The sequence below is a fragment of the Eubalaena glacialis genome, chromosome 7 (genome assembly GCF_028564815.1).
Source record: "Eubalaena glacialis isolate mEubGla1 chromosome 7, mEubGla1.1.hap2.+ XY, whole genome shotgun sequence".
In the NCBI taxonomy this organism is placed as follows: Eukaryota; Metazoa; Chordata; class Mammalia; order Artiodactyla; family Balaenidae; genus Eubalaena; species Eubalaena glacialis.
This window is the reverse complement of record NC_083722.1, coordinates 39,542,227-39,566,288: the sequence shown is the minus strand read 5'-3', so window position 1 is coordinate 39,566,288 and position 24,062 is coordinate 39,542,227. Positions and strand designations below refer to the sequence as shown.

Sequence of the window (24,062 nt, the reverse complement as noted above, 5' to 3'; positions counted from 1 at the left end):
GCAACAGCCTGGCAGAAGTTGGAGCCTGGAGGCAGAGAGATTTAGGAGAATATAAATCCCCGAGAAATTTGCAGAAATCTTAGGGATGGCTTTGACTTCCACAACCCATTCTTTCTTCCATCTCAGAGGCAAGGAGGTTGACATCTGAATTACGAAAGTACTGCGCAGGGAATTCCCTGTCGGTCCAGTGGTTAGGACTCTGCCACTGCAGGGGTTACGGTCCCTGGTAGGGGAATTAAGATCCCCACATGCTGCAGCCAAAAAAAAAAAAAAAAAAAAAAGTACTGCACATTCATTTCAAAAAGTAGAAAAAAAAGAGAAGCAGAAAGAAAAAAAAAAAAAAGCACTCATAGTTCTACTATCCAGATATCTAGGAGTGTAGGAGAGGGGGAGAGGTAATCTTTATTTTAAAGATGATGGAAAGGAGGAAGTTACCCATTGATCATACACCTATAGAGTCAAGTTTTGTTCACTGCCAGATGGCAAACCCATCTTCTTCTCCCATACTGCCCCCCAGCTGCTGGGTACCTTTTCATGGTATATCTGAAGGTTGGGATAACACGTCCCCTCCAGGTCCTAAAGACCTGGGTTAAGAAGCGAGAACAGAATTTTCTACAACAGTAAGGAGGGTGGTCCCCATTTAGGTGGGCAAGTGTATTAGATAAATAGGAAGATAGGTAAGAAATTCAGAACCATAAATTTCTAGTTGCAGAAGCCTCTTGAGGGAGCAAAGCCCTTTTGTGAAAATTACAGGGAGCACAGTCTTCTCCAGTGGAATTTGGATATCCAGGTTCTAGCCTCAGCATTGCTTCACACTGCAAGTCACGCACCTTTTCTGGGACTGTTTCTTCACTGGAAGTTTGAGGAGACTGTACGAGATGATCTCTAAGTTCCCTTCCAGCTTTAAATTCTCTTTTGTGATTCTTGCCAGATTTGCTTCACTGGCCCTGGAGCTTCCTCCTCAGCTCCTCCTTGAGCTGCCGCGCCCTCGTCCCGCACCAGAGGGCGCTGCAGGCGGGCCCGGGGCAGCGTGCTGGTGGGCGGAGTGGCAGAATCAGGGGCGACTCCAGGAGGCGCGGTGATTGGCCGCGGCCGGGGCGGAAGGGGGCGTGGAGAGAGGGGAGGGGAGGGGATGGGAGGGGCTGCGCGGTGACGTCACTCTGGCGGGGGCGGGGCCAGGCCGCGCAGCGTGTGACGCCGCGGCCGCCGCGGCCGCCGCGGATCTGGGGATTAATGGGAAAAGTTTTGGCAGGAGCCGGAGGATCTTACGGAGCCTGCGGGACGGCGGCGGTGGCGCGGAGGGTAGCCAGCACAGGTCAGTCCGGGTCCGGGGAAGCGGGTAGGCAAGCAGCGGAGGGAAGCAGCGGGCCCGGGCTGAGGCGGGCAACGCGGCTGGGGCGGAAGGCCCGGCGGGGAGTGGAGTGGGGAGAGTCGCAGGGGTCGGCGGACCGAGCGGCTGCCGCTTCCTGTCGCTCTGGCCCGGGCGGGTCGCGGTCGTCCGTTGCTCTCCTGGCACCCCGCCCCGCTTCCCCTGCGCCCCCAGCCTTTGGACGCCCATCAATATTTGAACCCGAACCACGGGCCTCCCCCCAACCCCCAGACTCTGTGCCCCCTTTTGGGCCTCGTGTCTCCGTCTCCTCCCACTTCTGTGTTCTGAGAGCCCGATCTCAGACTCTAGGTCCTCTCCCACTACCCACCCTTGCCTCTGATCTTTTCTTTCATATCTTCTCTGGTGTCCCCAAATTCATTGCCCTCTCTACCCAGGGTCTCCTTGGAGATCTTCTCTGTCCCCCTCGTTATCCTTGTCTCCTGTCTTCGTCCTCCCATCCTTGCCCTGTGTCTTCTCTCTCTTTTCCCATCCCTGTCCTCTCCTTCCCCCGTTGCCTGGCCCCTCTCAGTATCACCCCTCCCCATCATCTTCCTCGCGGTGTTACTGGGCTTTTTTAGCCCGTGCCTGCAATCCCTGTCTACCTAAGCCCCTCCTACCCAGGTTCCCCCCAGAAGCCCTGTTTTTGCCCCACTCTCTGATTTCTTTCCAATCAGCCATGTCCTCTGCATTCCTGTCATCCACCTCCCCTTCCTTCCCAGTTTCTTGCCTCTGCTTCTGGGAGAAGCATTAGCTGCAGACACTACTTTGCTTTCCCATGACCCGCAGTTGAGATACCCGTGGAGTGGGCGTGTGGGTGTTCAGCCCCTGATTGAAGTAAGGCGCTGAATGTCTGAGGTAAATAGCAGGTAATGTTTGTGTGGGAGAATTTACTGGGGTGTTGCATCAGGGATAATGTCCAATTTGTAGACCATTCTTCCAATCTCAGCTTTAGTACTTCCCCTTTATGGGTCTGTTGACTTCCAGGAACCTTTGAGGAGAGACCAGCCGCTGAATTGGGTGTATGCCAGGGGTAGCTGGAGGCCTCATCCAACTCTTTTCCCCTTCCAGGAAACAGGGCTTTGTGGCTTTACACTCTGGATGTACTGTACACATTTAAACCATGATACCCCAGCCTATCTCTGCCCTGATTCCCACCCTCCACCCTATGCCCTATCCCAGAGAGCTAAGAGAAGTCTCCAGAATCTATGCCCCAGAGAATGCCTGTGGTCCTCAACCTTTTCCTCTGTACTGGCTCCAGAACATTTTTTTTCCTGTTTGAGTTTTGAAATAGATTGGCAGCCTGATAGCCCTGGGGCTGGCAGGTATCTGTCCCTTTTGTTATTGGTGGCTCGAACCACCTGCTGATTTTTCCCTCATGCATCTCTGAATGTGTCTGGGGCTTCTGATGTCGATCACTGAGCAGGTTCTCTTGAAGGTTCTTCTCCCTCTGTTTTCCTTGGGAGCTTCATTTCCTGTGGCTCTAAGAGAGAGAGGCTGACACTGAAGTCCTGTTCCCTTTGCCCAGGAGTAGGTAGTCAGTATCTGCCTGGACAGGTTGTGGGGCTGCATTAGGAAGATGGTGTCAGGAACTTGAGTTGCTTCCAGTCACAAAGAGGGATCATCCCCTCTGCGGCTAGAGAACCCACCACCTTCACAGTGCGTCTGGATCTTTAACCTTCTTGCCAGGCTGAAAGTTCTTTACAGATGAGTTCAATTTGAGCTCCTTTATTTGGCGTTGGTCCCCTAGAGAGATCTTCAGGAAATAACATATCCTCTGTTTCTGCCCAATCTGATTTTGGAGGATTCTGAAAGCGTGACCCACTCTCAGTTCAGAAATGAAGGCCTGTTGTTTCACCGGGCTCCGGGTTTCTAGGTCTCCTCTTTTGAGGATCGTGCTCTCTATCTTTGAGCCAGAATTGGACACAGAATTGGCAGCCTTCAGGAACTGTGGTGGAGAGCCAACTGAAACAGCCAGACCAGACTTTAAAGTTTTGGAACCCTCTTGTGCACAGACCCTTTTCTGTGAAAGGAGTAGGGTTGTGGATGGCTGAGCCAGTGCCCTCTCCACTAACCCTTTGAGCCCTCTCCTAAGCAGCACTTGGGCGGTGGGGGGAGTAGGGCAGACTGGACCAAAAGGGGTTCCTTGTTCCAATGGAAAACATCCCTTTGGGGCTTTAATGGGTCATTCTGATGAAGTTGGGATTGTGTATTTGGTGGTAATTTAGTCCAGCCTGTGGCTCCCCAGGACTTTACCTGACTCTTTTGAGCCGTTTGCTACTCCTCTGTCTGCTTACCCATTGATAGTGCTCTCTACTGAGGCAGCAGGTGAGAAGGGCTTGAGAGGACGTCAGGACCAGTCCTTGGGGAGCAGCTTGGGCACCAGAAGCTCTGGCCAGATAGCTTCTTGCAGTTTGTCCACCACGTCATCTTCCCCGTGGGTAGTCATGATCATCAATTACCAAGTGCCCATTCGGTGACTTTTGCAGAGCTTGGGTCGGCCTGTCTCTGTTTTTCAAAGGGGTGGGCAGACAGGCCCCTGACATTATCCTACAGATGGTGTAGCCCATTAACTCCTTAGTTTAATGAACCGCTCGTTTGTTTGGCTGCCTTTCTCCTTGCTTTCCTCCTTCTTTGTTGTGTGCCTCCACCCACTCAGGAAGAATTGCCCTCACTCAGCCTTCCAGCCTCACCTGTGGTCCCTCAGGCCCCATACCCCTGGGCCTGGTGAGAGGACAGCCATTGTTGGACGCTAGCCTGGGAAGCTGGTAGGCCTCTTCTTTGGATAGAATGCAGATGTCCTGGCTGTTGTGCAAACTGTCCTCAGGGCCTGTGGCTCCTGGCATGTCCTGGGATGGCACAGCTTCTCTCAGGAGGGGCTGGCCCTGTCGCTTCTAAAGGTTTCAGCTGTATTCTGTCACCAAATACAGAGGCCCACCTCCTAGGGTGTTACCTGCGGACTGGGAAGCTAAACTACAGGCCCTCCTCTGTGCCTTTGGATCCAGAGGGAGGAGCTACTTGCAGCTGAGTTCTGTGGTGTCAGGAGAGCTAGGCACTTGCTTGAGCCTGGCAGGGAGGAAACGGCCCCTTGTATCAGGTTTCACATACATGGGTCTTCTTCCTAGGCATATGGTTCTTGGCCTTCACAGCTCAGAGGCTGGTGATTGGGGTGTGACTCCAGTGCCGTCTCCACTGGGCTTTGGTCAAAGAACAAGCATGACTCAGGGCGTCTCCATTTAGGAACTGCCACCTGTGGGGGGGTGTTGGGCTCCGGCTTCTTCTTCACCTTGCCAGCTCCTCCTGCCCCACGCTGATAGAATCAGCAAAGCCGGTGTCTGCTTACTTGGAAATGAGCAGACTACTTCCAGGGTTGGGAAATATTTGCTGACTCAGGCTCAGAATCACATCTCTGGGGGGCGGGGGGTGTGGGGGTGAGGGACAGAGGAGGAGCCAGCTTGCCTTAGGAGCACTCTTCTGAGCCCTGATGTTTAATTATAATGTATCAGAGCTGCTTTTCTGACCCCTGGTGCCTCTCAGCTAAAGTTGTTGGGTTTCTTTCTATCCCGCAGCGTTGTGTGGTGTTTTGGGGTATGCACGTGGTACTCACACAGTGGCTTCTGTTCACCGACAGATGAGGACAGATGCACCAAAGAGGTAATCCCATTTTCCTTACCCAGGGGCCTCTGACAACTGATGGACACATCTGAGATGAAATGGTTTCACTAGCGCTGAGTCCCAGATCCCAGGAGCCTGTCACTGCATCTGGTACTTGCACATAGTGGGCACTTATTAAATAATTATTGAATCTATGGCTTATGTGGTTTTTTTTGAGGAGCATTAAGATTTTCACCTTTACACCCACTGAAACATAGACTCCATAATGGCGGGGACTTATTTTGTTTCCTGTTGTGTCTAGGACAGTGTCTGGGACAGAGGAGATGCTAAGTATTTGTTGAATGAATAAATGTACAAACTTTCTTCTCTGCCCATATTATTCAGGTGCCAGGCCACAAAGATAGTGTCCATTATTTTCTTTCATTTATATAACAAACGTTTTTGAGTGCCTGCTGTGTGCCAGGTACATTACTAGGCACTTGGAAAATGATGATAGTGAAAAACCAGATTCTGTCCCTGTCTCATGGGTCTGTAGTTTGCTGGCATGTATGAGAGAGAGCTGGGCATGATACACGGAATTGTTTCTTCCATCTCTGCTGGGATATTGGGTCCTCATGAGAGTCAGAACAATGCTCTGTGCTTTGCATTGCTGTTTCCCTGTTTGCCCTCAGGATGCCTGGCAGGTTTTGTAAACTCTCAGAAGGGGCACTCCAGGGAATTTGATTTTCGTTGTCCCAACTATCTGGGAAGCCAGGCCATGGTGGGGTCCCTGCTGGGGGCCAGGGGAAACGTGGGGCTCCTCTCTGATTTGCTTTAGTCTCTGAAGCTCAGTGGTTCTACTAGCTGTTTATGGGCTTCACTTCCCTTTCTCTGCCTTTAACACCCCGTGAGTTTTCCTGTTGCCAAACAGGGTGCTGAGCCCATGTGTCTGTCAGTCTGCGGGGGTCGGGTTGTTTGTGGATCTTGCAGGAAGGCCTGAGGCGGGGGCCCCTCCTGTTCTCAAACCCATACCAAGTCCTTTCCTCTGAAGGAAATGTGAAGGCGGAAGGAGGAGGGTTTGGGAGGCTTCTGAGGTTCTCTGAGAGGAGACGAGAGAGAGGTTCCCCCTGAGCAGGGAGAGCGGCTGCGTTGACTCGATTCACTTTGTCGTTTGTTTGAGCAGCAGCTAGCCACAGTGGCACCTATTGTCCCTGTCCAAGGTCGGTTGTCCAGTTCATCCCTTAGCTTTGAGCTCCCAGCCCCAGCTAGAAGTTTTCTTTCTTAGTTTCCACTGACAAAGATGAGGCTATAGCTTTATCAGATTTTTTCAGTGTTAATCTCAAAAAACTGGTGTTGTCATCTTAGTCTTTCCCATCTGAGGCACTTTTGTGGGCCAGGTGCTGTGACAGATGGTTTCAGACGTAGTCCTTGGCTGTCCCCATGGCCCAAGTAAGTGGAACCTAGTTGGTGAGAGAAGACATATGCACAGAAAGATTTTTTAGACATTAGAGACTCAGTGGGTACTAAAAACATGGTGCTGTACAAGGATACTCATTTATAGGAGCAAGTCATCCCTGAGGATTGGCTTTGTCCCTGAAGAAACTGGGTGTCAGATTGGCCACCTTGAAAGAAAGCTGGTTTATTTTGAAGTCAACTTTATGCTCTTAAAAATTGTTAAGCGGGCTTCCCTGGAGGCACAGTGGTTAAGCATCTGCCTGCCAATGCAGGGGACACGGGTTCGAGCCCTGGTCCAGGAAGGTGCCACATGCCGTGGAGCAACAAAGCCCGTGCACCACAACTACTGAGGCTGTGCTCTAGAGCCCGAGAGCCACAACTACTGAGCCCGCATGCCTAAAGCCCATGTTCTGCAACAAGAGAAGCCACCGCAATGAGAAGCCCGTGCACCGCAACAAAGAGTAGCCCCCGCTCCCCGCAACTAGAGAAAGCCCGCATGCGGCAACGAAGACCCAACGCAGCCAAAAATAAATAAATAAATAAAATAAATTTGTTTAAAAAAAACTATTAAAAAAAGATTGTTAAGGACCTCAAGAACTTTTGTTTACTGTATTAGAAATTAAAACTGAGGCAGTTTTAAAAATTACAAATTTATGAATTCATTTGATATAATAATAAATCCATTACATTTATCATAAATGACATTTTTAATGAAAAATAGCTATTTTCCAAAACAAAAATGTTGAGAGGAGTGACATTGTTTTACATTTTTACTAATGTCTGGTTTAATAGACGAGAACTGGATTCTCATAACTGTTTCTGTGTTCAGTCTCTTGAAGTACATTGTTTTAGCTGAAGGATATGAAGAAAATCTGGCTGCACACAGATATGTAATTGAGAAGGAGAGGGATATTTTAATAGCTTTTGCAGATAATTGTGGATATTCTTCTTTGTTACTATACCAAAACTGGATGAGTGGTAGTTTCTTAAAGGTTAGTTGGAATGTGGAGTCTGAAATCTTATCAACAAACTTTTCATACTTTGTGACATTATAATCCATTGGCCCATCTTACACTTAGAATGGATCTTTTACTTTGAATTGGTCATTGAGAAATAATTGGTTTACTGAGTTATATAGATCTAAATGTTGACATGCTTCATTTTACAATGTCAGTAAATCATATTAAGACCACTGATCTCATCAGAAAAGCCTTCAAGTATTGGGAAGCTGTGAAGCTCACAGTGGTGGATACAAGTTTTCCATAATTTGAATTTTCTCTTGAAAGCTTGATTTTTATTGTTGGTAACATACTGTCAGTTTCTTTTCTTGAAGTGACAGTCTCACTTCATTCATTTTCAAGAGAAAGTTTGTCAAATACCCAATCTAAGTAATCATAACTTATTTGTCTGTTATTCTTTTCTTTCAAGTAAAAATGGTGTTTCATGAAAAAAAGTGGCTAGTTTAGCTTGCAACTCAAACAATTGCACAATTGTTTTTTCTTGAAACAATCATGGAACTCCTGTTTTGTTACATAGGGTATTTAAAAGACATGTACTCTGGGGACTTCCCTGGTGGTCCAGTGGTTAAGACTCTGGGCTTCCACTGCAGGGGGCACAGGTTCAATCCCTGGTTGGGAAACTAAGATCCTGCATGCTGTGTGGCATGGCCTAAAATAAATAAATAAATAAAAATAAAAGACATTTACTCAAGGGTCATGATTTAATAAAGTTAGTTTTTATTGGCTCATCTAGGACATTCTTAAGTGGAATTGGCACTTTATTATTTTTCATGATTCTGTGGGTTGACTGGGCTCAGCTGGGCAGTTCTCACTTGGGGTCTCTCATGTTGTTGTAGTCAAGTAGAGGCCAGGGCAGGAGTCATCTGAAGGCTCAGCTGGGCTGGATGTCCACACTGGCTCCCTCAAATGGCTGGCACTGATGCTGGCTGTTGACTAGGGTGCCTACATGTGGCCTCTCCATGTGCCTTGTGCCTCTCACAGCATGGCAGCTGTTCTGAGCAGAAATATCCCAAGAGGGGGTTTATTGAGAGATCCAGGCATAGATAGCAAGGTTTCTTATGACCTAATCTTGGAAGTCACACAATGTCACTTTGTGTTTTCTTGGTCATAGGACCGGCTCAGATTCAGGAGAGGGCTACACAAGGGTATGAACAAGAAGAGGCACGGTTCACTGGGAGGGAGAGAGGCCTCCTTGGAGACCAGCTACTACTTCTTTTTAGCATCCCTTATGTGAGGTAACCTGGCCTGTGTATGAATACTTCCAGGAGAAAAGTGTTTTCTCACAATTTCCATTCCTGGAAACCACTGTTAGGAAATTCCTAGTAGGTTGATAGAAGCCATTTAATGCCAGGTGAGGGAATTTGTACTCTGTGTTCTTTGGGCAGTGGGTAGCCATTGATGGTTTTAGAGCAAGGAGTGATTATGTTAATAGTGCAAAAAGGTGGATTAAATGGAGAAAGAATGAAGGTAGAGAGGTTAGGTAGGAGATTACTGCAGTAGTCTAAGTATGAGGAAATTCTTCCTCATATATAATCTGAGTTCCTCTGGTTGCTGTTAAAATTAATTGATTTTGAGCTGTCAGCCACACTGATTAAGTACCCAGAGCATGGGTGGAGTGACACACACACGCACACACACACGCGTTATTTAGGGATGCCGATACACCAGAGGGCTCACAAAAATAAAAGGGCTCACAAAAATTAAAAGGCAACTAGGGGCTTCCCTGGTGGCGCAGTGGTTGAGAATCTGCCTGCCAATGCAGGGGACACGGGTTCGAGCCCTGGTCTGGGAAGATCCCACATGCCATGGAGCAACTAGGCCCGTGAGCCACAATTACTGAGCCTGCGTGTCTGGAGCCTGTGCTCCGCAACAAGAGAGGCCGCGATAATGAGAGGCCCGCGCACCGCGATGAAGAGTGGCCCCCACTTGCCGCAACTAGAGAAAGCCCTCGCACAGAAACGAAGACCCAACACAGCCATAAATAAATAAATAAATAAACCCAAAGTTAAAAAAAAAAAAAGGCAACTAAATTTAGGTTTTATTGTCAAGACATTAAAAAGTCAATCATAATTTATCAAATAAAAAGTAGGAAAAATAAAGCTTCATGTAACACCACTGACAGTGTTTCAAAAACACTTCAGTTTCAGTATCATAGACCATGAGGAAGTGAGGAGAAGAGTGAGAAGAAAGAAGGGGACAAATGAGAGGATGGTGGGGAGAGGGATAAAGAGGAGGAAAGGAGGGGGTCGAGGGGGAAAACAGCAAAGAGAGTGATGGAGGATGAGGCTGGAGGAGCTGCTTGAGACCCAGCGAAGCCTCTGCTCTCCGCGGGTCTCCAGCCTTAGTGTGGGGCTGGCTGCTTCTGCGGTTCCCGGGGCCCTGCCTGCCGGGTTTTAGCACCTCGTGCTCCTGCCTTGTCTCTGTGACTCTTTCTGTCTGAGAAGATGCCTGGGGAAGCGCAGGAGCTGCGTTGCTGTTGGGCAGACCTGGGTGTGACTCTTAGCGCTCAGTGAGTGGGGTCGTGACTTAGAGATCTAGACACCTCGGTAAGTGCTGGTTTCACGGAGCTGAGGCTCTGGGGTGCTGAGCTCAGGAGGAAGTGCCTTCCTGCACTGGTTCCCTCCCTGGTTGACACCGGGCCATGGCACTGGAAGCCCAGCCTGAGCACGGGGAGTCTTCATCTGCTGCTCAACAGTTCCTGGGGTTCCAGGCAGTGCGTGGCCCTTCTTTTTCTTTCAAGTCCCATCTGCCAAGCCTGACTTCTCCCGGGCCTTGGCGTCATCTCAGCAGCTCTCCCGAGACCATTACTGAATTATCCACAGCTCATAGCCACGCAGCTTCGAAAGAGTTCTCCCATGGGGAGGATCCTGAAGGGAGAGGCTCCCAGGTGTTATGGGGAAACTACCTCATGTTTAAGTTCATTTCTATATTATTATATTGATAGGTACCTAAAAACAGATTTTCGTTTCTTTCATTTGTAATCTGCTGTAACTCTTTGATCCTTGTCACTGCTTTTGGCACTTCCCTCATCCAAGAATTGTGACCTCAGCGGCGTGGAGTTTCTTGGTCACCGCTCTGATGGAAGTACAAGCCAGCTTTGCTCTCCTGGTGGCAGCAGGAGCCAGGCAGGCTGCCCTGCAGACACAGTCATCTGCGGGCCCACTCGCCTCACAAACAGGCTGTCCTTGAACTTGCCAGAACCCAGAGCTCACTGATCATCCCTTTTTCCAAACAAGCAGGCAACCCAGGTGGGTTCTCAGAACCCTCCACCCCAGGCAGGTCTCATGGGAAAAAGCTTACCTGCCATCCCTGAAACCGAGCTTGTTCGTCTGACCCACACCATTTCTTTGCAGCTTCCCCTCCTTAAAAGCCTTCAGGACAGTCCAGAGATCCTGCTGGGTTCCCCTTGACCCTCAGCATGTGCATCCCGGGATGGATTTCTGAGTGGTCCATTGGGGACATCAGGTTGGAGAAGAGAAAACTACCCTTCTCTTCTAAGGAGGCCCTCCAAGGACCAAAATGCGCAGTTGCATGAAAATAACTCCCCGCTCCCTAGTTACAGCAAAAGAAAGACTCTGGCCCAGGACCTTGCCAAGACTCCCGATCTGACTCTTCTTTCCAGTGGACCAGAGGTCTGAACTGTGTTTCTCCCAAACTCTTGGCTCCTGTCTTTCATGGTGGTGGACTGGGTAATGGCCCCCAAAGATATCCAGGCCATAAGCCCTGGGCCCTGTGGATGCTGCCTTGTATGGCAAAATGGACTTTGCAGATGCAACTAAGTTAAGGAACTTGAGGTGGGAAGATTATCCTGGATTATCCTAGTGGGCCCTAAGTGCAATCACAATTGTCCTTTGAAGAGGGAGGCAAAGGGAGATCTGATACAGAAGAAGGCAGAGTGGCTACTGCAGCAAGATCTTCTGGCTCTGAAGATGGGGGAAGAGGCCAAGGAATGCAAGGAATGCAGCTCTGTACGCTGGAAAAGGCAAGGAAACAAATGCTCCCCTAGAACCTCTGGAGGAAGTGCGGCCCTGCCAATACCTTGATTTTGGTCCAGTGAAACTAATTTTGGATTTTGACCTTCAGAATTCTAAGAGGATAAATGTTTTGTTTTAAGCCACTAAGTGTGTGGTAATTTGTTACAGTGGCAACAGGAAACTACTACAGGGGTCATCCACCCCAAGCACAGGTGGTGACTTGGCTGATTCTTGTTCTTATTTTAAGGCAGTCTTAGAGCATCCCTTTCATGGCTATGTTGGAGATTCTAGGTCCAGACTTTCTGCAAACTAATATTTAAGACAATATGCTCTCTGGGGGAACCTTTTTGGGAGTTCTTGGGAGCAAAAGAGAAGGCTCAGATAGCATCTGCTCCTTGCTTTTGGAACTCCCCCACACCTTCACTCAGATGGTAATAGTTTCTTTCAGATTGTTGAGGATCCAGGATTAGCTTAAATCTGACTCCAACTCCATCTTTCTCTCCATTCTCCTTCCTTCCATTCATTCAGTGGCTATTTATTGGGTACTTCCTACATGCTAGGCTCTGTTCTAGGCACTAGGGATGCAGGAATGAACAAAGCAGATAAACAGATCTGCTCTCATGGTAGTTGTGCTGGGGAAAGGGGAGGGAACCAGAATTAAGTAAATAGCATGTCAGATGGTGAGAGATGCTGTATGGAAAAATAAAGTAGGAAAGAGGTCATGGCAGTTTTATTTATGTATTTATAAAAATTTTTATTTAGTTATTTTCGTTTACTTTTGGCTGCGTTGGGTCTTCGTTGCTGCGCACGGGCTTTCTCTAGTTGTGGTGAGCGGGGGCTGCTCTTCGTTGCGGTGCACGGGTTTCTCATTGCGGTGGCTTCTCTTGTTGCGGAGCACGGGCTCTAGGCACGCGGGCTTCAGTAGTTGTGGCGCACGGGCTTAGTTGCTCCGCGGCACGTGGGATCTTTCTGGACCTGGGCTCGAACCCGTGTCCCCTACATTGGCAGGCGGGTTCTTAACCACTGCGCCACCAGGGAAGTCCAGTGGCAGTTTTAAATAGAGGGCTTGAGGAAGGCCTCGCTGAGAAGGTTATATTTGAGCTGAAAGAGGAGAGTGAGCCATGTGTGGGAAGAATCTTAGAGGCAGAGGGAAAGCAAGTGCAAAGGCCCCGAGGCAGGAACATGGCTGGTGTGTTGGAGGAAGAGTCAGGAAGTCAGGTGGCTGGAGCAGTGAGGGAGGAAGAGAATGGGAGATGAGGTCAGAAACGTGATTGGGGACCAGATCGCCATTGACCCTGAAATGCTGTAAAATCTCTCTACATGGCCCATCCTTCCTTCTTCCCTCCCTCCCTCCCTCCCTTGCTTCCTTTCTTCCTTCCCCTCTCCCTCCTTCCCTCCCTCCTCTCACCAGCCTTCTGCCTTTATGTTTGTGCTCATCAATCCCTTTCTGTAGAATATTTGTCACGTGGTACCTATGGGGTATCAGCAGGTAAACATAGGCAGCTTAAAACATTAGAAGAGGGGAAAAAAAACACCCTCCTTTTTCTGATAATAAAAGCAGTTCCACTGTCAGTGCAGGTATGGAGCTGTGTGCCTAGAAAGACAGCTCTGGGGTGGTTTCTGGGGGTCCTCACTTCCCTCCCCCTCCTCCTCAGCCCCATGAGGATCTCCAGGCCTCGAGGCTGCCCCCGCCCCCCTCCCACCGTCTACCCAGTGTGGAGCCCACCGTTGCCCACCTAAAATGCTTTCTTAACAGCCCCCTCGTCTCCCTGCCCTTCCCTGCCCGGAGCAGCACCACAGCTTGCCTTCATCCCTACGCTCAGCCAGGTGCCTGGGGACTGCCCGAGAAAGGAGGAGCGCGTGAACCGGTGCCACTGCATGTTTGTGGCCATCACCTAGGCTCCCAGCATTCATAGGCCCCCCACGTCCCTGAGCCACTGATTCTCTCGTTCCTGGGAGTGGCCATTCCAAACCTCAGGACTCTTGCTCTTCTAGGTCCTCACAGTGTGGCTGGGATTTCTAAGAAACAGATTCCAAAAGGTCAAGTAAGTCCAGCTTGAAAAGTCACCCTCCCTGGATAGTGACCCCATGACAGTTCAGGTGCTCTGGCAAGCTTCCAGAATGACACTTTGTCAGCTTCATTGTCATCTAGGGGCCAGGTACAGATTGTCTCCATGGATTAAATCCTCCATGCCTATGTCTCCGATTTTATAGTTAGTCCTAGGTGACTCTGTCCAGAGCTTGTTTTAAATAATGGCACCAAATAGATTGTCACTGAAAACATGAAAAATCTTTGGTAATAAACAAAATGACCAATAATAATTTTGATCTCCCAAGTGAAAATCACTAGGTAAATAAATTCCCGAACTGCAGACTGCATCCAATCAACATTGTATTAATCTAGCCCTGCTTATATTCTATTATAGTGTGTGATTGCTGTGACTTCTTTTTGGCCTCTTAACACCCCAGTGTATTTACAGCACCTACTTACAGTTTGCCTTTCATAATCCTTGCAGTGTGTCACCTTTTAGAAAAATATTTTGTCTGTTTTCTAGCCCATTCCCTGATCCAATAAGCATATCTGCACTCAGGCCCAGGCCTGCCTCTGTCCCTGGCAAGCCTAGGGTGGCCTCGTCCTCTGCACTACCAGGACCCTGTGTTTTGGACTCACTTTTGTATCCCCAACCTGGCACCTTGTAGATAGCCAGGGGGTACCTCTCACGAGCTGGTTCCAGCTCTCCCAGGGCTTCTGCCCATGTGCTGCTTCCTCTCTGTGGACTGAAGCCTAAACCTTGCCTTCCTTTCTGCTTCCTGCTTCCGTCTTGAGAAAGAACCAGTCCATCCATCCAACGTTCTCTATGAGTCAGAGACCTTGCTGAGTCACAGGGGAGCAGCCTGCCTTGCACGGTCACGTCCTCAGTCCTGAGGGGTGTTCATTAGCCACCATCAAAGTTCTTCTCCCTAGAAACTGGCTCCTTGAGGGGCAAGTGCCTTGTGCAGAGAGGCTCACCAAGCACTTGTTGGATGGAAGCGTGGCTAGATGGCCAGCCTGAGTGGCCCTCTTCCCACAGAGTGGCCCTGGCACTAGCCTACCCCAGAGCCGTCTGGGAAGTTGTTTCATGGGGAACAGTCAGAAAGCTGACGTGTTCCCTCTAGGACCCCTTCCCCAGTTGTTGCCCCTCCCTTTGGTTGAGGCTCAGTGGAGACAACTGAGATTTTTGGCTTTGGCAGTTTTTCTCAATTGCCTCCTTCTCCCTGCTTCCTCCACTGGGGGTCTAGTAAGGCTCCCTTCACACACCTCTGGCTTGGCACCTGCCGTGGTATATTATGGTGTAGTTACTGCCTGCATGCTAGCCTCCGACATCAGACTGTGGCTTCTTCAGGAGCTGGGCTCACCTGTATCTAATCCCCTTTCCATCCCCAGCAGAAGTCAGTAGACACCAGTAGCTGAGTAGAATATGGCTCTCTTGTGTTGAATGCACTGTGCTAATCACTTTACATGCATCACTTTGTTTAATCCACACACCCTGAGAGGTAGGAATCATCGTACCCCTTCCACAGATGAGAATGCTAAGGCTCAGACTGGTTAGGAAAGTCGCCTGAAGCTGCACAGCTAATAAGTGGCAGAGCTAAGATTTGAACCCAGGTGAGTGAAGCCCACTTCTTTGATGCCATACAGCAGGGCCTCCCCACAAAGGGGTGGCTGGCCGAATCCAGTTCTTCCAGCTTCAAAAGTACCTGCTTGACTAGCCAGACTAATGTTGGCTTCAGAGAACACTCCCTGCTTTCAAGCACAGCGGAGTCTCTTGTTGGCCACTGGGCAGAAGCAAAGTGTTGGCAGGCTTTGGGACCCCCTGCAGAGCCTCATTCCAGGTCAGGGGGCAGAGGAGGCCCTGAGAATGACTGTGCTTAGTGGCTCCCTGGATCTGCTCCAAGGCAGTGAGCAAACCCCCTAGAACCATAAGAAATAACCAGCCAACTGGTGGGCCAGGCATGTAGGGTGGGAGGGACTTGTAGGAGCAGAAAACAATCACTGCTCCAAGTGATTAATCAGCCCGCTTCCAGCCTGGTGAAGGGAGAGGAGAAAGAGAAGATGGCCCAGGTGTGCACATATGGAGAGAAGGGGGGAAGGGAAATTGCCTTTATTCACATTCTCCCTTGGGCCAGGCATTACCCCATGGAGGAGCTCACTCGCCCTCACACCAGCCTGCAAGATGTGGGTATTGGATGAGGAGGTATAGGATCAGAGTTGAACAATTTGCTCAAGTCACACAGCTGACAAATGACGGAGCTGGGGTTGAGCCCTTTGGAGCCCTTGTTCTTCTCAATTCAGTGACTCTGCTCTCCCTGCTCATGTCCCCTTAGCCTGGGCTTTCCAGGCATGTACGAATGGGTGCAAGTAGGCATCCGCAGGCTGTGAGCAGAGGCAGTAGGAGAGTCGGGGCTCTTGGCACCTGTCCTGTTCAGACGGGCCCTACCTAGACCAGCAGGACTTACTGGGCTGAAACCAGCAGTGGCATTACATTTTTCTCCTTTCTTGTACCTTGTCATCCCTGGGTTATTTTTGGAGAGCTGTATTTATTTCTGCTCCCACTTCCTCACTGGAGGCAGGGGTTGGGGTGCAGAGAAGGTATGGGGAATCAGAAGAGGTAGGCATAAGGGACATCTCAGTGGGGGCCTTGCCTGGGCTCTGGGGGCGGTTATGGCCTCTCCTCCGCCCAGCTGTAGGCGCAGGGGCCCTGTGCCAGGATTGTGGAAATCTGGGAAACTCTCTTTTCTGGGATGTGGATCTGGTACTTGAGCACAAGAATTTCCCTGTGTGTGGTTTTTAATTTATTTTAAAGTGTTTTAATTATATAAATAGTGGTTATTCATTATAGACAATTAGAAAATACAGATAAGCACTGAGAAGAAAATAAGTCATACGCCCAAGTACCTGAGGTCAATTAATCCACGACAAAGGAGGCAAGAATGTACAATGGAGCAAAGACAATCTCTTCAACAAGTAGTGTTGGGAAAACTGGACAGCCACATGTAAAACAATGAGATTAGAACATTCACTCACACCATATTCAAAAATAAACTCAAAATGGTTTAAAGACCTAAGTGTAGGACCTGAAATCGTAAAACTTATAGAAGAGAACATAGGCAGAATACGCTTTGACATCAATCATACCAGTATGTTTTTGGAATAGTCTCCTAAGGCAAAAAAAAAAAAATAATAATAATAATAAAAGCAAGAATAAACAAACAGGGCCCAATTAAACAGCAGAGGAAACCATCAACAAAACGAAAATATAACCTACGGAATGGGAGAAAATATTTGCAAATGATATGACTGACAAGGGTTAATACCCAGAATATATAAACAGCACATACACCTCAATATCAAAAAACAAACAACCCGGGCTTCCCTGGTGGCGCAGTGGTTAAGAATCCGCCTGCCAATACAGGGAACACGGGTTCGAGCCCTGCACCTGGAAGATCCCACATGCTACAGAGCAGCTTGAGCCCGCGTGCCGCAACTAATGAAGCCCACGCTCCTAGAGCCCGTGCTCCGGAACAAGAGAAGCCACCGCAATGAGAAGCCCGAGCACCACAAGGAAGAGTAGCCCATGCTGCCGCAACTAAAGAAAGCCCGCGCGCAGCAACGAAGACCCAACGCAGCCAAAAATAATAAATTTAAAAAAAATTAAAAAAAAAAACACAAAAAAAACCCCAAACAACCCAATCGAAAAATGGGCAGAAGACCTGAATAGACATTTTTCTAAAGAAGACATACAGATGGCTAACAGGCACATGAGAAGATGCTCAACATTGCTGATTATTGGAGAAATGCAAATCAAACTACAATGAGATGTCACCTCATGCCTGTCAGAATGGCTATCATTAAAAAGTCTACAAATAACAACTGTTGGAGAGGAGGTGGAGAAAAGGGAATCTTCCTACCCTGTTGGTGGGAGTGTAAATTGGTGCAGCCACTGTGGAAAACAGTATGGAGGTTCCTCAAAAAACTAAAAATAGAACTACCACATGATCCAGCAATTCCACTCCTGGGAATATACCCAGAAAAGACAAAAGCACTAATTCAAAAAGATACATGCACCTCAATATTCATAGCAGCATCGTTTACAATAGCCAAAACATGGAAGTGCCCATCAACAGAGACATAAGTGCCCATCAACAGACAAATTCATTAAGAAGAATGGTATACATTTACAATGGAATATTGCCCAGCCATAAAAAAGAATGAAATTCTTCCATTTGGAGCAATGTGGATGGACCTAGAGAATCTTATGCTTCGTGAAATAAGTCAGACAGAGAAAGACAGATACTGTGTGACATCACTTATGTTTGAAATCTGAAAAATAATACAAATGAATGTATATGTAGAACAGAAACAGATTCACAGATATAGAAGACAAATTTGTAGTTACCAAAGGGAAGAAGGAAGGGAGAAAGGACAAATTAGGGGTATGGGACTAAAAGATACAAACTACTGTGTATAAAATAGATAAGCAACAAGGGTATATTGTATAGCATGGGGAATTATAGCCATCATCTTGTAATAAATTATAATGGCATATAATCTGTAAAAATACTGAATCATTGTGCTGTACACATGAAACTAGTACAATATTGTAAATCAACTATACTTCAATTAAAAAAATAAATTTTAAAAGTCATACAAAAAAAAAAAAAAAGTCATACATAGGGAATTCCCTGGCAGTCCAGTGGTTAGGACTTGGCGCTTTCACTGCCATGGCGTGGGCTCAATCCCTGGTCAGGAAACTAAGATCCCGCAAGCCACATGGCATGGCCAAAAAAAAAAAAAAAAACATACATAATCAACGCCATCTATAAGCGACTGCTATAAATTTTGATCTGTGTTCATTCATTTATCTATCAATTAATTGATTATTATTTTTTGGTGAAGAATGTGGATAACGATCTCACAAGCCAAGGACTGTGTTCTTTTAGATTTTACTATGACTGTGTATACCTATTCTTTTTCTTTCAAAAATGGTATATTTTTTAGTTTTGTGACCTGCCTTTCCCATTTTTCAGGTGGTTTCATTATGTCTCTGTTTACTGTCTGACCTTCCTTGCCTTTTGTGAGTGAGCAAAGAAAGGCATTTTGCCCAAAGGGAGGCATTTGGGAAGAGCCATCTGGTTATTTCTTGGTGTAGTTTCTAAAGGGTGGACGGCAGAGAGGTGCATGAAGTGTGTGTCTGCCTCTCCCCTTCCATGTTTCTCCCTACCTGTCTTCCATCTGCTCTCCCTACCCACCCCTCTGCCTTTTTTTTTCCTTCCATACAAACCCAGGAAAGGATATTGCCTCCAGTCTGAAGGTTTCTTTTCATGGCTTTTAGAGAAAAACCTCTCAGGAGCTCAGAAAAAAAGGTACACAGAGTGGAGATGGGAAAGGTTGTGCCTAAGCTGGGGTGGGGTCTTGGGAAGAGTGACCAAGAGGAGGGCCCAGGTCCCTGGCTCTGTCTTGAAGCATTGAGAAGAAACTGGGTGTTAGGTTTGGGGGGGATAGCAAGTGGCTGTGGGGCCTTCTTGCAGAGACAGCGACCAAGATGACCAGGAGGAGGCCTGGAGATTATATAAGGGGCCCGGATATAGGCCGGAAATAGGGGACAAGGAATTGTGTCTTGACAGCATATGCTCCTCCACCCAGGCCCTGCTCTTTCCATGAACCTCTGCTGGTCTGCTTTCCCTACCTGGCCGTGGCCAGGCCAGGCCAGGTGGTTTGACAGGTCTGGCAGACCCGGCCATAATGCCCTACTGACACCTCTGTGCCAGCAGCTGCTCCATGGCCCCTCCCTGGCCAGTAGGTAGGGATCTGAGCACGTAGTCAGGCATGGGGAAGATGTTCCCAGCGTCCTCAGAATTGGCAGCTCAGATTCTATTCTAGAAAAACAGCTCAGAACCAGGGAGAAAATGGAAGCTGAGGTGGTCTGGGAGGAACAAGCGATGCCTCCCCTTTACTTCTTACCGAATAAAGTGGGGTCTCTGGCCGTAGGTGAGGAGAAGGCCTCTGAGCCCTGAGGATGAGTGAAACTTGGCATCTCAGCTTTTTTCTGGGCTACTCTGGTCTGCACGCAGGCTGGTGTTTCATGGCGGGGCCAGGAATTCATGCTTATGAACAGGGTGATTTCCATAAGCTGTGTGTTCCTCACTGGATCATACTTGTTTTCCTGTGGATCCCAGTCCTGGTGAGACCTGGCAGCCACCCGCTGGGCTGCAGAGCAGGGTAGCTTCCTGTGGGGCCCCTCGAAGCCTGCACTGCTCCTCTCCCTTCCTCCACTCCTGAGCTATAATTAAGTTCCTATATGAAACCGTATCCCTCAGCTGACACACACTTGTAACCGCAGTCCTGGTCACTGGGCAGCTCCTCTGGGGTGACTCCAGGGGCTGGTGTCTCAGCCTCCACACAGTCTTGGGTAGGTCTGAGTAGGTGGTGGGAACCCACCAGGAGAGGCGTGGGTCCAGTGAGGCAGGAGCAGACCTTGCCCAAGAGGCAGAAAGTGGGGAGTCAAGGGGGAGATGAAGGGCTGGTGAGCAGCCAGAGTGTAGGGCACACAGAGGTGGAGGCCAGGACAGGCAGCCTTGCAGGGCAGGAGGGCATGGACAGGGCCAAGGTTCTGAGTCACCGAGCCACGAGGCAGAATGTGATCAATCTCTTTTATTTTATATTCTGCATATTTCTGTAGCATTGTAAAATTGAGATATGCTTCCCATAATGTAAAATTCACCACTTTAAAGTATACACTTTAGTGGTTTTTGGTAGATTTACTGTGTTGTACAATCATTGCCACTATCTAATTCCATAACATTTCCATCACCCCCAAACAAACCCTGTACCTATTAGTACTTAGTCCTAATACCATCTTCCCCTCATTGATTCCCTGGCAACCACTAATCTACTATCCTTCTCTGTGGATTTCCCTATTTTGGACATTTCCTATAAATGGAATCATACAATATGTGGTCTTTTGTATCTGGCTTCTTTCACTTAACATAATGTTTTCAAGGTTCATCCGTGCTGTAACATGTAGTGGTACTCCATTCCTTTTTATGGCTGAATAATATTCCTTTGTATCATTTGGGTTGTTTCCATTTTTTTGGCTTCTATGGACACTCATTTACAGGCTTTTATGTAGACATATGCTTTAAGTTCTTTTGGGATTATACATAGGAATAGAATTGCAGGGTCATGGTAACTTTCTGTTTAATATTTTGAGGAACTACCAAACTGTTTTCCAAAGTGCCTGCATCATGCCCTCACTCACTTATTGTTTGTTTGTTTGTTTATTATGTTTATTGGCTATTTATTTTTAATTATAAAACATATATAACATAAAATTTGCCATTTTAACCATTTTCTAAATGTACATTTCAGTGGCATTAAGTACCGTCACATTGTTGTACAACCATCACCACATCCATCTCCAGAACTTTTTTTCATCTTGCAAAAATGGGAATTCCCTGGCGGTCCAGTGGTTAGGACTCTGTGCTTTCAATGCCGGGGGCCCAGGTTCAGTCCCTGGTTGGGGAACTAAGATCCTGTAAGCCACGTGGCGCAGCCAAAAAAAGAAGAGGAAAAAAAAAAAGACCATCTTGCAAAAATGAAACTCTGTACCCATGCTTGCTTTGGCAGCACATATACTAAAATTGGAATGATACAGAGAAGATTAGCATGGCCCCTGCGCAAGGATGACATGCAAATCCATGAAGCATTCCATATTTTTAAGATGATACAAACAGAGAGATATACCATGTTCTTGGATTGGAAGAATCAACATTGTGAAAATGACTGTACTACCCAAAGCAATCTACAAATTCAATGCAATCCCTATCAAGCTACCAATGGCATTTTTCACAGAACTACAACAAAAAATTTCAGAGTTTGTATGGAAACACAAAAGACCCAAATAGCCAAAGCAATCTTTTTTTTTTTTTAACAGATTATTTTTAAAATTTATTTATTTATTTATTTATGGCTGTGTTGGGTCTTCGTTTCTGTGCGAGGGCTTTCTCTAGTTGTGGCAAGCGGGGGCCACTCTTCATTGTGGTGCGCGGGCCTCTCACCATCGCGGTCTCTCTTGTTGTGGAGCACAGGCTCCAGACGCGCAGGCTCAGCAGTTGTGGCTCACGGGCCCAGTTGCTCCGCGGCATGTGGGATCTTCCCAGACCAGGGCCCGAACCCGTGTCCCCTGCATTGGCAGGCAGATTCCCAACCACTGCGTCACCAGGGAAGCCCCCTAAGCAATCTTGAGAAAGAAAAACGGAGCTGGAGGAATCAGGCTCCCTGACTTCAGACTATACTACAAAGCTACAGTAGTCAAGACAGTGTGGTGCTGGCACAAGGGCGGACATATAGATCAATGGAACGGGATAGAAAGCCCAGAGATGGACCCACGCACATATAGTCACTTTATCTTTGATAAAGGAGGCAAGAATATACAATGGAGGAAGGACAGCCTCTTCAGTAAGTGGTGCTGGGAAAATTAGACAGCTATATGCAAAAGAATGAAATTAGCATACTCCCTAACACCGTACCCAAACATAAACTCTAAATGGATTAAAGACCTAAATGTAAGGCCAGACACTATAAAACTCTTAGAGGAAAACATAGGCAGAACACTCTATGACATAAATCATAGCAAGATCCTTTTTGACTCACCTCCTAGAGAAATGGAAATAAAAACAAAAATAAACAAATGGGACCTAATGAAACTTAAAAGCTTTTGCACAACAAAGGAAACCATAAGCAAGAGAGGACAGCCCTCAGAATGGGAGAAAATATTTGCAAATGAAGTAACTGGCAGGGGATTGATCTCCAAAATATACAAGCAGCTCATGCAGCTCAATATCAAAAAAACAAACAACCCAATCCAAAGATGGGCAGGGGACCTGGATAGACATTTCTCCAAAGAAGATTTACAGATTGCCAGCAGACACATGAGGGGATGCTCGACATCACTGATCATTGGAGAGATGCAAATCAAAACTACAATGAGGTGTCACCTCACACTGGTCAGAATGGCCATCATCAAAAAATCTGCTAACAATAAACGCTAGAGAGGGTGTGGAGAAAAGGGAACCCTCTTGCACTGTTGGTGGGAATGTAAATTGATGCAGCCACTATGGAGAGCAGTGTAGAGGTTCCTTAAAAATCTAAAAATAGAACTACCATATGACCCAGCAATCCCACTACTGGGCATATACCCTGAGAAAACTGTAATTCAGAAAGAGTCATGTACCACAGTGTTCATTGCAGCACTATTTACGGTGGCAGGGACATGGAAGCAACCTAAGTGTCCATCAACAGATGAATGGATGAAGAAGGTGTGGCACATATATACAATGGAATATTACTCAGCCTTAAAAAGAAACGAAATTGAGTTATTTGTCGTGAGGTGGATGGGCCTAGAGTCTGTCATACAGAGTGAAGTAAGTCAGAAAGAGAAAAACAAATACCGCATGCTAACGCATATATATGGAATCTAAAAAAAATAAAATAAATGGTTCTGAAGAACCTAGGGGCAGGACAGGAATAAAGACGCAGACGTAGAGAATGGACTTGAGGACACGGGGAGAGGGAAGGGTAAGCTGGGATGAAGTGAGAGAGTGGCATTGACATATATACTCTACCAAATGTAAAGTAAATAGCTAATGGGAAGCAGCCGCATAGCACAGGGAGATCAGCTCCGTGCTTTGTGACCACCTAGAGGGGTGGGATAGGGAGGGTGGGAGGGAGATGCAAGAGGGAGAGGATATGGGAATATATGTATACGTATAGCTGATTCACTTTGTTATACAGCAGAAACTAACACACCATTGTAAAGCAATTATACTCCAATAAAGATGTTAAAAAATATATTAAAAAAAAATTAAAAAATAAAGTTACTTAGGTCAGTTCCTTATACCTTTAACCACTTCAGTGAAGTGGTTCAGTATATTTGTTGTATACAATTGATTCTTTTATCATATTCTGTCTTTAATCCTGGGATTCCCATACGGCCATTTAAAAAAAATTATACATTAAGGTTTACTCTTTGTGTTGTACATTTAAATGGCGTTTGAAAAAGGCATAATGCCATGGATCCAGAGTTATAGTTTCATCATTTAGTTCCATTACCTTAAAAATTCCTTTGTGTTTCAATTATTCAACCCTCCCCCCCCCGTTTCTAGTTTTGCCTTTTTCAGAATGTCATATAATTGGAATCATACAATGTGTAGCCTTTGCGGACTAAATTCCTTAACTTAGCGATATGCATTTAAGAATCTTCCATGTCTCTTCATGGCTGACAGCTCATTTTAAAAAAATTACTGAACAATATTCTTTTGTGGGTATGTGCCACATTTTGTGTATCCATTTACCTCTTAAGGGTATCTTGGGTGCTTCCCTGATTGGGGCTGTTGTGAATGGAGCTGCAATGAACATTCACAAGAAGGTTTTTATCTGGACATAAGTTTTCAAGTCTAGGTAAACCTAGATAGACACATGACTGTGGATCATATGATAAGACGATTTTTAATTTTGTAAGAAACTGACAGGCTGTCTTCCTAAGTGGCTGTATCATCTGCATTTTTACCAGAAAGGAGTAAGAGTTCCTGTTGTTCCACATCTCACCAGCATTT

The 24,062-nt window shown here is 47.1% G+C and overlaps 1 protein-coding gene and 1 non-coding gene across 3 annotated transcripts in view; both read left to right on the top strand.

Annotated features, from left to right (window-relative positions):
- Positions 1–1,179: 1,179 nt before the first annotated feature.
- Positions 1,180–24,062, top strand: part of PPARD (peroxisome proliferator activated receptor delta) — a 75,680-nt gene continuing 52,797 nt past the window's right edge. Inside the window, exons 1-2 of one of the 2 annotated variants that reach the window (XM_061196343.1) lie at positions 1,180–1,315; positions 4,936–5,020. The gene's annotated coding sequence lies outside the window, so the exon portion shown is untranslated. The remainder of the gene's footprint in view (positions 1,316–4,935; positions 5,021–24,062) is intronic. The other variant, XM_061196344.1, reaches the window with a different exon arrangement.
- Positions 21,064–21,166, top strand: LOC133095854 (U6 spliceosomal RNA). The gene has a single exon (XR_009701710.1). It is a non-coding gene; the product is annotated as a U6 spliceosomal RNA (small nuclear RNA).